Source organism: Alligator mississippiensis, chromosome 1 (assembly GCF_030867095.1).
Source record: "Alligator mississippiensis isolate rAllMis1 chromosome 1, rAllMis1, whole genome shotgun sequence".
NCBI lineage: Eukaryota > Metazoa > Chordata > Crocodylia > Alligatoridae > Alligator > Alligator mississippiensis.
This window is the reverse complement of record NC_081824.1, coordinates 78883741-78897853: the sequence shown is the minus strand read 5'-3', so window position 1 is coordinate 78897853 and position 14113 is coordinate 78883741. Positions and strand designations below refer to the sequence as shown.

The following is a 14113-nucleotide window of genomic DNA, read 5'->3' as shown; positions in this document are numbered from 1 at the left end:
CTCACTATAATAATTATAAACACTTTTTTACAAACCTAAATTGAAATGCAAACCATAAACTGGGATTATTTCATGTATAAATGAAATGTAGTTATCAATCTGGTACATCAGCAATACAATTTTGGATTCCTTAATACTTTTGGAGTGGAAGTAAGAATATTTTATGTGGACTCTAAAAGAGGCATTATTCTTCTAACATTCTTATGTGAAGGAGAATTTCCCCTTGTGGTTCTCCTTTCAGACTTGCGGTTCTTCCTACACAGAGGCACCAATAGGCTACCTCTATGTAAATAACCTGTCCTGGAAACAATAGAGAATCCTCCATGGACCCAAGTGTCTATATGGAAGGAGGAGATGGACACAAAGGACAGGTAATGAGATCTAGTGGTGGGTGTGTTAATACTAAACTTGCCCATAAAAGCTATTTAAATCACTCTGAAGAGCTCTCTTGGTGAAAATGTCAAAGTTCCCACAAATTGTCTTTATTGAAGATATCTAAAAATGAAGCTGATTTATTTATTCTGATTACTTTCTAATTTTTACAACAAATTACCGGTTTCATCAAAACCAGAGACTATTGTTTGATAAACTATTCACCCTTTTTTACTTTGAACTATGCATACGGCTGAACGTTTTCATATATTGAATTTTGATGGGAAGAAGCAACACCATTTTTTTCAAATGTTCACAACTGTCCCATTACCTGCTTTGGCATTCCAACACTGTCCAAAGTAGTTTTAAGGCAGAACACTAGCCTTGCAAAATACCACTCTGTTGCAAAATAGGAATCCAGTTTCTATCCTTCTATCTAAATAGAGGTGCAAATAACCAGTTATTTTACTTACCTGTAATATAAAAAATCTGACATTTATTTTTTGTGTGAAAATATAATTTAAAAAATGTCTTAGGTAAAATAAAATGTTTGGTCAACCTGAAAAAAAATGTTTATTATTAGTTTTGGTGATCTTCAGATAGTTCTTTGTAAAATTAAAGTACATTTCACAGAAAATTATTCTTTTGAATTGGTAGCATTGTACTGATGTTGTAGTTGTGATGGTCCAGGAAAAATGTGAGAGGCAAGTGGCCATTTTTTAGTGTACCAACTGTGTAGTTAGGAGGGACACATACAAGATTTGGGGTTTTACTGTTCTCTTCCTCAAGGCTCTGCTCAGACCCTAACAAGGGTACTTGATGCCTGAAAGCTTTTCAATGTCCCTCCCAACTATACAGTTAGTCCAATAAAATATACCTACAAAAATCTTTGATTTGAATTGAAATTGTAAACTTGTATTTTAGGAAAAAGAAAAATTGTTTTGAATTTTTAAATTGTTTTTGATTTTTTTCTAAATCTGAAACAATCTAGTCAAATTCAGCAAGAAGTTAATATATGTTTTAATTGAACCAGATTCAAAGTGAAGCATTTATGCAATCTCAACTTTTGAGTGCCAATCTGATATTTTAACGCCAACCAAAGGTTTTCTCCTTCTCTTAGTTAAGTGTATAGTTATTGATTTCTGGCAGGGAAAAAAAATGTATGCCATATACAATAATAGTGTTCTGTGTCATAAAAGGGGTTATGCTTTTAATTCAAAACATGCAAAATCAAATGAGAAGCCCCACTGATTTCAGTGGACTTTGCATCAATCCTCATAATTGTCAAATTTATGATAACTTGCTTTTGATTCACTCACTTAACCCCAGGGCATCTACAAGATTTATTTCACTTTGGTTCTGAAGGGAAACCTAATGGCTCCGTTGTTATTGTGGTAGGGCTCTGCAAGGCTTCGGACAGAGCTTCAGATCCAAAGAAGCTTTGGATGCTTCTGCATCTGAAGCAGCATTTCTGGATTGAAGCGCTGGCTTTGTTAGGCTTCCCAAAGCAGTCGGGAGCTTCCAAAGCACTTCAAAAAAGCTTCAGAGCCGCTTCAGAGGTCCGGCCATAGGGTATAATGGGGAAACAATGAAATATCTATAACTTTGTTGTTTTTTGTATGATTTAGATTAACTTTGGTCTACTGGTAGCCTCTGCTGAGAGCATGAAGCCAGCTGAGTTTCAAGAAGATCAGTGCAGGGATTTGGGGGAAATTGCACACCAAATTCTTGAAAGCAAAACTGATGTCACGTCTATGTGTTACACCACAGGGGGGTGAAAACTGAAGACGTAGTGGCTCCTGGTGAGGCCACAAAGCCTGCCAAGTTTCAAGAATATTGGTGCAAGGGTTTCGGGGGGAACTGCACCTCAGGCAAAACTCATGACATGGGTGACTCTGTGTGTGTTAAGGCGCAGCAGGGTGAAAGCTGCAGGGATGGTAGCCACTGCTGTAGCCACGAAGCCTGCCAGCTGTTGAGGAGATAGGTGCAGGGGGGTTCTGGGGCCCTGCACCCCTAGCTGCTGACAGACAAAACTCGTGACATGGGTGCTTGTGCAACTAACGGTCTCTGACTTGGGGCATGGGAGGCACTACTGCAGGCTTGGCTGCTAAGCTACTGTGTTACCAGTTACCAATCAATCATGATTCACTCAGGGACCAGCTCAAAACACAGTACCTAGCTAATGTAGCCAGTTAATTACCATCAATTAACACCTACAAAAGCAGAGACTAAGGAGAAGACATAATCAATACAGACAATCAACTGCCCCAAGACAGAGACAGTCAGTTGCACAAGCACCCATGTCACGAGTTTTGTCTGTCAGCAGCTAGGGGTGCAGGGCCCCAGATGTCAGAAGCCCTGCACTGATATCCTTGACAGCTGGCAGGTTCCGTGGCTGCAGCAGGGGCTACCATCCCTGCAGCTTTCACCTTGCTGCGCCTTAGCGCACACAGTGTCGCCCATGTCACAGGTTTTGCTTGTCCACAGCTTGAGGTGCAGTTCCCCCCAAACCCCTGCACTGATCTTCTTGAAGCTTGGCAGGCTTTTTGGCCTCAGCAGGAGCTACCACCTCTGCAGCTTTGACTCCCCTGTGTTGTAACACATACACATGACATTAGTTTTGCTTTCAAGAATTTAGGGTGCTGTTTCCCCCAAACCCCTGCACCTATCTCCTTGAAACTTGGTAGACTTTATGCTCTCCACAGGGGCTACTAACTCTGCATGTTTCATCCAAATAGGACAAAAAACAACAAAGTTATAGATATTTCATTGATTCCCCATTATACCCTATGGCCAGATCTCTGAGGCGGCTCCGAAGCTTTAGAGCTGCTTCGGCCGAATCGAAGCAGAAACCCAGTCCAGAGCTCCAGATTGGATCCCTGGCATCTGAAGTGGCCAGATCTGAAGCCGGATCATATCACTGCTGACTCACACAGGCCTAGTAGGCATGGCTGTGGTTACAATACAGCTGCAAAAATTGTTTATAGATCTGTCTCATTTCTTGAAATCATTAATAAAAAAGGTGTCTGCTAAACACAAACCTAGGCATTAGAACACAGTACTGTATATTAAGTTGTAAGTTTTGTCTCAGATTCAATATAAGTCATTGGGTTTGAACAGGACTGTTTCCTAGGATAAAACAGAGGTACCCAGCTTTTCAAGTTCTGTCTATATTTTACTTTTACCAGCTGTCACAGAGCACTGAGGTGCCCTGCTCCCAAAGAGGGGAAACTGCTAGGGCTTCCTCCCTAGTAGGGAATAAGGAGCCCAGCTGTAGGTTGCCAGGGCAACCAGGGAAGGTCAGCTGACCAGAAGAGGCAGGCCCTAGCTCCCTTATAAACTCTGGGTCTGGGGCCAGAGTCAGTTCCCTGCCAGTGGCCCAAGGGGAAGGAACTCTCTCAAGGAAGAAAGGGGAGGCCAGACTACAAGAGCAGCATTTTGACACTGCTGAGGGAAGGAGTGTTCCCCAGTAGGCCAAGTGTTGTTATAGCCAGGCAGCTTATGTTTACATTATAGCCAAGAGGCTCAAGTTTCTGTTGTGTTGTTGTTTATCACCGGTGGTTTGGGAGAGGCTATTAGGGGTTGGAGGAGGCCTCATAGGGGACTCACAGCGGAGTGTGAGGCCCCCAGCACCAGTGAGGGTGCAGCATGCGGGGTGCATAAACCCCTAGCCTCAGAGAGGGGCAGTTGAGAAGGCCCAGAGTGGGGGCAGCATTATGGAGAAGGCCCAGAGCAGGGGCAGCGTTACAGAGAAGGCCCCAGAGCGGGGGGGGAGAGGGCAACCTTACTGAGAAGCCCAGTGCGGGCACGGTGAACCCTGAAGAGGGGGCAGCATTGCTGAAAGACCCCAGAGAAGGCGCGGTGGCTGAGAAGTCCCAGTGTGGACACAGAGGCCCCAGAGAGGGGGCAGCATTGTTGATCAAAGGAAGGAAGGCCCGGAGAGGACAAAGAGGGGCCAGATTGTGATAAGGCCAAGACATAACAGCTAATCCATCGGCGAGGTGTGGACTGCGGTGTAGGGGAGGAAACGGAGCTGCAGATAGTGCCCCCTGGCAGCGGGGCAGTACAAGGGCAGCCTCCCGCTAATTAACATCAATTAATTAATTAACAGCAAGGCGTGGCAGACGAGAAGCCGGGCGGTTGCCCCAGGAACAGGTGTGCGGGCCACATTTTAGTTCGGCCCAGAGCGGATACCTGTTACACCAGCCTTGGCAGTGACACCCTTAAGCCTGCTGCCCTGATCTGGGTAGGTTTTTCTTAAACTGAAATCAGTGCAACTGTGTTTACATGGATGGGCTATTTCATTTGTGGGGAGGGAAGGTTAGCTAGCTGGCTATCACTCAACAATATTAATTAGCCCAGCCAAAACACTGCATAAAAGTAACTACACTGTTTCCAGTTCAGCAGGCAGCCTGCTAAGAGCGGCATAAAATACTTGAAAATGATATCACTGGATATGGTAAGTTTACCATAACTTCGATCATTTATACCAAGCCTTTTTCAAAACACAGGACGTGTGTCCTTTTTTTAAACAAAAATATGCAGTGAAAATTTTAAGTCTCTGTATCATCAATTTCTACTCCAAATGTGGAACAGACCTTCAAGGACTCATAAATTTGCCGATGCTCAGCGGAGGAGCAATATTATCAACAAGTATGCTGTGTGATTTACATTGGTACAGCCCTACAAAATAGGTCTATTTTTAGAGCTGCCCTGCATACAATGACAAGTACCATATTCACCTGCAGAATACATTAAGGCCATCTATATGACACCACAGTCAAGTGTGGTGTTTGTACAACTCCATTTTTCAATCGATTGTGAATTAAGGACTAGAACTTGAAGTCTGCTTAAAATGCATGGAAATAGTGAACACTTTGTCTCCAGACTGATGCTGCACTTTAATGTCCATGCAACACATATTCAACAAAGTATTTTGGAGCTCAGCTCATATTACCTGGATGAGATTGAAGCTCAATTGCCCTTGTATCATAAGACAAAATCAGGTTTTTCTCTACAACATTTAGGAAGACTGCATGTGAATAGCAAATCAGCTGAACAAAAACAATGAGATAAGAAAGAAAATAAATAAATAAAGCACAACAGAAAATTCAGGGTGAATCTACACATGTTGCTTTAATGCGCATTAGCCTAAATTAATGTGCATTAAAATGGTGAATTTAGGAGTGAATAAAAACACATTAATGAACCTTTGTCCCAAGTTAGTCCACAAACAGTGTTAATGCACTTTAATGCCTGAATGTGTAAGAGGTCTGCCTAAACCCACTTAATGCTCATTAAGCTAATGTACATTAAATTGAGGCACTTTTAAATGCACGTATAGACACCCTCAGAAACCAAAAATGTCTCTTGGATTGGCAGCATCCAGATTCAGCAATCCTGAATCATTGATTTTAGTCTCCTTACAGAAACAGAAAAGGAAATTCTCTTCTCTAGCATATTACCTGTCTTCTATATTGTTGTTATCAATTAGAAAATTACAACTTGTTAGCTTTAGTTAGTGTGGGAAAATGAAGCACTTATACCAAGATACATCCATAGTTATTATTTAGATCTATTTCTAGGAGTTATAGTAATAGTAATAATTATAATAATGGGCCCTATACAAGTGTTTAAATACTGGTACTTGTCTTTTACCAAATTTGAATAGAAGTTTTTTAGGGTGCTCAATTGCTATAAATCTGTAAAGCAACATTTGGTTTATTTAAATAATCTTTTACATAAATTTAATTTTTAAAAAAATATGTACTGAATTGATGTTCGAACTAGACAAATACTACAGAAATTCCCTTGAATACATCTACAAAATTTAAAACAGTTTTGTTTTAATTGGATCCATGATACTGTTCATTGCCTGTGAATACTGCTATTAATCATGGCCTTAGCAAAGGTCATGAATGTATGAGTTCACAGTGGAGCCAAACTTGGCATTCACTGACAGAAGTGTAACTGTGAATTCAATGTCAGCTAGTTAATACAGTAAAAGTAACCCTATTCAACCAAAAGCTGTCAGTAGAACTAAGTTATCAGTTGGCTTTCTGTGTTGAATTGTCCCCTACTTTTGAAACAACAAGCCTCACTTCCTTAGTTATCTGAAAAGGACAGCAATGTTTCAAGTCATCTGTAATAACTGCTGCCCCATTGGTGCTGGGGTGTCATAGTTTCAATATCAATCATGGGTCAGTAAGGATCCATGACCACAGCAGTAGGAGCTAAGAAAAAGCTAGACTACAGTCTGAGCCTTCAAAGACAGATTTCTTTAAAAAGAAAGCAAAAAGTGAATGGGTCAATCTTTGAGAAAGTGCCACTTATACAAGATAAAGAACAAAATCTGGTGCTTGACTCAGGCAGATGTGACCAGGCATGATGTTTATAGTCTTGATTCATTTGTAATGTCTGCTGTGCAAAACAGTACCTGTCTGCCAAGTAATGGTAGCAACCGTCGGTTTGTGAAAACAGCTGAATCTTTGAGAAGCTGATTGAACACTATTCTTCAATTGTCCATCAGCAATTGTCTATTTTTTTCTTCAAATAGGAACAGAAATTCCAGCAGAACAATGTTCCTTCAACTAGGCTGTGAGTGCCTTGAGGGCCTGCTGCTGGCTACTGCTGCTGCCACTGGCAGCAGGGGCTGTGGGCCATGGGGAGGGGGGGGGGCAGGTGTGTGGTAGCCTCCACCCCACAAACCCCATATCCACAACCCCTCCACAAATCCCTCCACAATCCACCCACAAACCCCACACCCACACCCAAAAACCCTATGCCTACAAAGCACCCCCACAACCCTCCTAACCTCATCCATGTAACCCACACAATCTACCCACAACCCCCATGCCCCAAACTCCACACCCACAACTACATCCACCCACAAACCTCCCTACAAACCCCATACATACAGGATTTTAATCTCTCCAAATTGACTCAGAACCTTCCAAATCAATTCAGAGAGATTCGATGATTTGGACATAGACACAGTTTAAATGTCTTTTTTACATACCTCAAGATACCAGGTGGCTCACGAATGCTGAGATAGTGAGGTGGATGCAGTGTTCCACAGGAGCATGGGGGGGTAGGGGGGTATTCCCAGCACACTCAGCAGCAGACCCGGAAATGGACCAGAACCACTTCAGGTCCACTTCCAGGTCCTCCATGGAGCATACAGGGAACTCTGCCCCACTCCCTGGCTCAATGACTAGTGCCTCCTGGGTCTGGGGTGGGCACCCGAGGTCCTCCCATGGCTGATCACTGAGCCAGGGGAGAGGTGCAGGGGGGAGTCCCCCACTCGCTCGGCAGCAGACCCGGACAAAGTGAACTGGAAGTACATCCAGTACACTTCCGGATCCACCTCTGAGCACTTGGGCTGCCCCCTAACCCCCCCCCCCCCCCGTACTCCTGTGGAATGTTCCATCCACCCCACCATCTCAGCATCATGAGCCGTGCCTGGTACCTTTAGGTATGTAAAAAAACAAAGCTGCGTCTATGGCCAACTCACTGATTGTCCAAATCAGCATTGAATTTTCATATTTGGATTTAGTCAAATAAAATCAGTACAGCGATCCGAATTAACAGATTGAATTACTGACCCTCAAAGTGGGCTGAATCTGAATCCAAATCAAATACGGCCAGCTTCGCACATGCGTAATATGTATAATGGCATTTTATTTTAATCATGGGGGAATGCGGATCTTGGGTATTTTTATGAGAGAATTTGGGGTTTTTTTCAGCAAATTTGCAATTTTTAAACAAAGAATACCAGAATCCCTGCTGGTGAAGCAAGTGGCGGGAGCCAGGCAGAAGAGCCTGCCCAGGGCCAGCACCAGGGACCCAGCTGGACAGCAAATGAGGTGGCTGATCTGGCTATTTGGGGCCAAGAGGACATGCTTCAACAGATCAAAGCAGACCACCACAATGAGCACATCTTCTGGACAATAGCTGCCCAGATGACAGAGCGGGGACACCAATAGACATGTTAGCAGTGCCGCATGAAGGCCAACTGTGCATCTGCAGCTCATTGTCAGCTGGCCCAGAAGTGCAGGTAACTCTGCTGCAGTGCTCATACCATAGCCCAGGCATCCACGTGGCCCCCATCTGGGTCTGGCAGGCACACAGCAATAGAGCCACAGATCCAAGGAGACAGATGCTGTTGCAGGTAGCAGCAGGTCACAGTCAGGCAGTAATCCCCACTGCCATACTGCTGCTGTGGGTAGAGGGTTCAGGTGCCACTCTAGGTTAGGGCTGCTTCAGCAGTCCAGCTGGCACAAAGGCTAGTATCCTCAGATACCAACTGGCTGGGCCTCAGAAGCTCCTAAGGGCAAATAGCCCTGAGCTGCCTCCAGGGCAGCTTTTTATACCAGCCTCTAGCTCCCCCTGGCTGAAGATCTGAGAAGAGCTGATCTGGGGCAGTTTGCCCCAAGCGGCACAATTTGCCCCACACCAAATGGATGTTCAGGCACATGTGCTAAGGCACATATCTCCAGCACTAATTTTTGCCACTGCTACTTGTGCATGTGCCTGCATGCGTGGACATGCCCAAATAAGTTTATTCTAAATGGTGGTGGTTTGGGCCATACTATAGAAAAAAAAAAGGAGAAGTGGATATGAATCTCCTCAGGCTTAGAATGACCTAGAACCAAGATGTCCCACTTTCTGGGTAAATGTATCATCTACTAGGCTATCGGACAAAAGGTGGGAAGCAACACCTCCCTGATCATTATTAAGCTGAATTCAGTACTGTCCAATTATAGGGCTTGTCTGGGATTTCAGAGTTTATAGGCTTCCCAGCAAGTGTCTAAATTACAATAGTGATCATCAGGGGTTCTAGATTTCCATTCGGCACAGAAAATTGCAGGAAAGTGAAGAATCCATGGTGGATGATGGCAGGGGGGTATCACTGATTGGCCAAGAGGCAAAAGCTGTGGCAAAAATAAGAGAGCAAAAACTGTGGGATGCCATTTCACTTTCAGTAGGTTATAGGAAAAATACAGATTTTTATGTTTCTTAAATGGAGATTGGGGTGGCAGGTTGGAAGAAAACTAGGAACCTTGGTGATCATCCCACAAAACTAGTGAATGTTACAATAGTGCTGAATCACTTCTGAGTCCTTGAGTTTAAAATGGAGGTACTGAGGAAGTGAAAGTGCTAGTTGAGTTTTGTAGTTGCTGGCACCTGGCCAGTTTGAATTGCTGTTTGGAACTTAGGCAGCTTAATTTTGTGCCTGAGTCAAATTTAAAAATTAAGGGTAACTATACACGTGCAGGGAGGCTGTTCCAATGCACTGTAATTACAGAGTATCGGACCAGACTCAATTAATCAAGTCTGCTGAAGCATGGTAATTATCATGTTTCAGGAGGCTCTGGCATCATATATATCAGTATCCCTGTTCTGAAAAATGGTGGCAGGAGCGGTTTAACTAAAGCTCTTTGAACAAGCTTTAATTAAAGTGCCCCCACCACCATTTTTCAGTGCAGGGATGCTGATACAAGTGATGGGCCAGGCTCTAAAGCTCTCAGAGTCACTCTGATTTAAGTCCCCACTCCCCAGTCCCAGAGCACGTGTATAAACACCTTAAGGAACTAATTTGAAAGTTGCCCCAAATATTTATTTTGATAAAAGTTGGAGAAACTGGCTGAATATGGAAACATATATGCAGCACTTTTCATAGATGTCCGTCAAATCTGGTTCAGTGCTTTAAGCAAATTTAGGGATTAACTGACTTGGAATCTCTGGGAAGAAAACATTATTGATAGAAAACCTATACGTGAAACAGAAACCCACATGGGAGTTAATAGACAATACACAGCATAGTTTCCTAGTTCCATGGGATTTTGGTAGGATTGAAGCCTGTCAACATCTTTGTTTAATATCAGCATTGATTGGTTGATAGATAAGCTGGAAGATGCAGCAGTCTGCAGCATTAAGATGAGCACCAGTTTACTTTGAGGTCTCAAAGATAATTTGTTGGCTCAGTGAAGTGCACTGCTAAAATTCAGTGTAAAAAGACTCGTCTCAGATAATTTTTTAATGGAAGGTAAAGATGCCATAATGAAAAATAGTGGTGTCACAGAAACAGAAGACCAATTTATAATGATATTACAGTACATATACATGTTACAGATATGCATGGTTAAAATATTCTAACAATTTTTTACTACTCCACCAGCTTCTGTTTTGCTTCCTCTGAAACCCCCTAGAAAAATAATAGAAACACCAAGTACAAAATATAGCTATAATAAAGGAGAAAATATATATTCAGATCTCAAATGAAGAAGTCCCCAAAGATGTCTCTCTCATGTCACCAGTACCTGTCCTGTGCATGTTCACCCTAAAGCTGACTGGATTTGCTTGCAGACTATACCTGAGTTCATTTTGGCATTATGTGACACCTAATTTCCATGACTCAGAGCATGTGTAGAGATTATCAAATGTCAAATGCAAATGTAAAATGGATCTACACAGTACAAAACAGTCTCTTATTGATATTGAGCTGACTATTCCCTTTAAATGTTAATGAAACTGTTGTAATTACTGAAATACCAAAACAACTCAAGAGCCAAAGTTCACAGCTGTAAGCCATTACTTGTAAATTACTGGCACAGGCACTGTCAGGAGAAAGATATAGTTGTGCAAGAACTTCATCATCATGCTTTTTTTAAACTAAGTGACAGAAAGCAAACTAAAACAGCATATTAGAGAAAATGAAATGATGGCTTGGACATGTCACTTTGAGATGAGCATCTTTTCTCTATCATCATATTTTTATTACCATCTGAAGTATTTCACCAGAAGCACTTAATATCAGAGAATACAATAAAAGAGGATAAGGTCCTCTAGAATTCATAAAAGTCTATAAATTCAGTTATCTTCTCCATTCAATTTATTTGTATTTGAATGTATGTATTTTTTAAGTCAATGCTGCATAAATACATGCAAAAGCAAGCCAGCGGTTAAAAAGGATTGGAGATTTTAGTTGGGGGGGGGGGGCGGCGGGCAGGAGAAAGGGGGCATTGTTTTTTGGCCAACAAGCCATTGGCAAAAATACAATTAACCAGAAAACAGAGCACTTGAAGAAGCTTAATTCCCTCAAGATGGAAGAATGTCTAAGTGCTGCACAAATATAAATAGGCAGTAAAGAATAAGTGATGTCTATACTAAGGAAGGCTTTTGACACCTTGATTCCTTGATCTGTGAACTGTGTGACAGGCTTGCAAATGGCTAGTTTATGAGCTAGGAGGTAAATTGAAAAAAAAAAAGGAAAGGGAAGGAAAACTAGAAAAGTACTATAGGGCTTCACAGGGTTAATTTGTATAAAACAGTAATTTTGACGTGCCGAGGACTGAATGTGGGAGGAGTTAGCCACAGCATATGGGAAAGTCCTGTGATGTGTGTATTTGTGGAACACAGTGATTTAGTGAACTAGTTGTGGCAGCTGCATCTGGGAAGCTCTGCAGTGAAGCTGACCATGGAATTGCCAAATCCTCTTAATTCTCCTTCTGATGACATTGAAGATGGCCCAAGCCGGACCAGGACCTCTTCCTTTTTTTTTTGTGGAGGGTTGATACTATTATATTCCATTTACATTCAGGAATAAGCATCTCATGCCGCCATGCTCCAGTGCATTGGAACTGTATGAGAAAGGGAGTCTTGGGGAGAAAGCTTTTCCGTGCTGAGAGGAGGAAGGAACACAATTTTTTTTTCTTTTTTTTTTAAACAAATCTGCTACTTGATGGTATTGGAGCAACATTTCTGTAAGCCTTGTATCAACAGCAATACATTTATTTGTATCAACAGCAAAGTCAAATAATTCTGGTGTTGTCTTACAATGATCTGCTGTTGCTCGGATCACATAGGGAATTCCAAAGAGCAGCAACCTTCATGTTACCTGACATTATATCAGCTTAGTCATCACAGCCAAATAACTTGTCTTTGAAAGAGGCTTACATCTTACCTAAGCTCATTTAAGTGGGCAGTCTCTTCTCCAGCACAGACATTCGGTTTCTTTTTTCAGCGACTTCCTGAAGTACGTTTGGCATTCAGCGTTCTGTTGTCGTTGCAGCAGCAATTCTTTTATTTTTTTAAGATGTCGCTCTTTGCTAAGTGTAAGTAGATGAGGAACTACTGAATAATAATGGCTCACTCCAGAACAGAACACTCCTGTAAAGTATGTAAGGAACATTTTTTGTGCTTTTGGGGTGCATGAAATAGCCAGCATGTTAAGTGACAAGCGGGAGGAGAGTTTTTTGGGTTTCCCCTGCCACCACCACTACCTCTGCACACCTGCACGAACACCAGAAACAATTCAGCGAAAAGAACTGATGACAGGGAGGGTGGATAAGACTCTGTGTAAATGAATTGACAGAGTGTTCAGGAATGATTTTCTAAACTGAAAGCTCAAAGAATATTGTTAGGAAAATGAGAAAGATGGAGTTAATTTAAATTAACAGATCAAGATCATTACAGTGGGGTTTATGGAAGAGATGGAAATGCAACAGTAACCTGACATGAGAGTTACATGAAAAGAAAACTAGGAACTACTTTAATTTACTTTTTTTACAAATAATTCAATGATTACGAATTTAAACAAGAGAGAATAGTGGATTAAACTGCTGTTCTATTGATGTGATAATTAAGTAATAGAATATATATTACCACTACAACTTAACTTCTCCCCTCACTTTAGATTTGTATACATACACATATATATATGTATACACACACACACACACACACACACACACACATATATATATATATATATATATATATAATTTCTTTATTTCTTTATTTTTGTAACAAATTGCATTTTTAAGGTCCAATGGATTGACCATAGAGTCTGGTCTTCTTCTGAAATCCTTGGAATCATGAGAAACTGTTACGGCTCCACATTTTGGGAAAAGAAAAGATTAAGTCACAATTTTCAATGGCGGCATTGTTGCATCTTCTGCAATATTTCAAGATAAAATTATTTCATGTGCATGGTCTGGGAGTTATCACCTGTGTTTGGGATTAATAATCAAACAAAAATACAGAAAAATATTCCTACATCATAAAGGCATAAGAATGAAACAATGATGAAGTATCTAAATCCACCATGCCTAATGACCAATATACAGCTAAGGGTGTAAATAAAAACAATATATACAGTGAATACTTTAAAAAATATATTCTATCCTAGTAGTCTACAGTATCATCACCACCAGGAACTGTGGTGATCAATAAGGATAGAATGACAACCATCCAAATAGGATTATCTTTGGTCAAAGGTACAAAATATTTAAAAAGCTAGAGTATAGGAACTGCCGTACAGAATCTGACAGTGATCCATATAGTAAAATATCTTATCCCTGACAGTAACCTTCATCAGTAGTGACAGTACCAATTGCTCCATTGGTACAAGAAAATCACTTAAGGAATTAAGAAATAACCAGCCTATGGAGAAGCTCCTAATCTCAGGAAGTTTACTGTTGATGCCTTGAAGAATGTGGGTTTACATTTCTTCTAAACTCTGTGTGTGGATTGTCTGATTTTATTTTGTTTGCTGTTATATGTTTGTTTGGGACATTTTTGTTTAAAATCTGATTAAGGATCGCTATGCATGTTTTCATTATTACTGTATTAAAAGTGTCTTGAGCTCTAGGCTCCTGTTCCACGAAAGTATTGAAAAAAATGCGACTTAGGTACCTAAGAAAGTCTTGGGCATCTCTGTGTCTTTTTTTTTTCATCC

General features: G+C 41.4%; 1 long non-coding RNA gene across 1 annotated transcript in view; it reads left to right on the top strand.

Annotated features, from left to right (window-relative positions):
- Window positions 1-11814: 11814 nt before the first annotated feature.
- Window positions 11815-14113, top strand: part of LOC109285424 (uncharacterized) — a 45828-nt gene continuing 43529 nt past the window's right edge. The window contains exon 1 of the long non-coding RNA XR_002093160.2: window positions 11815-12488. This is a non-coding gene — a long non-coding RNA (uncharacterized LOC109285424). The remainder of the gene's footprint in view (window positions 12489-14113) is intronic.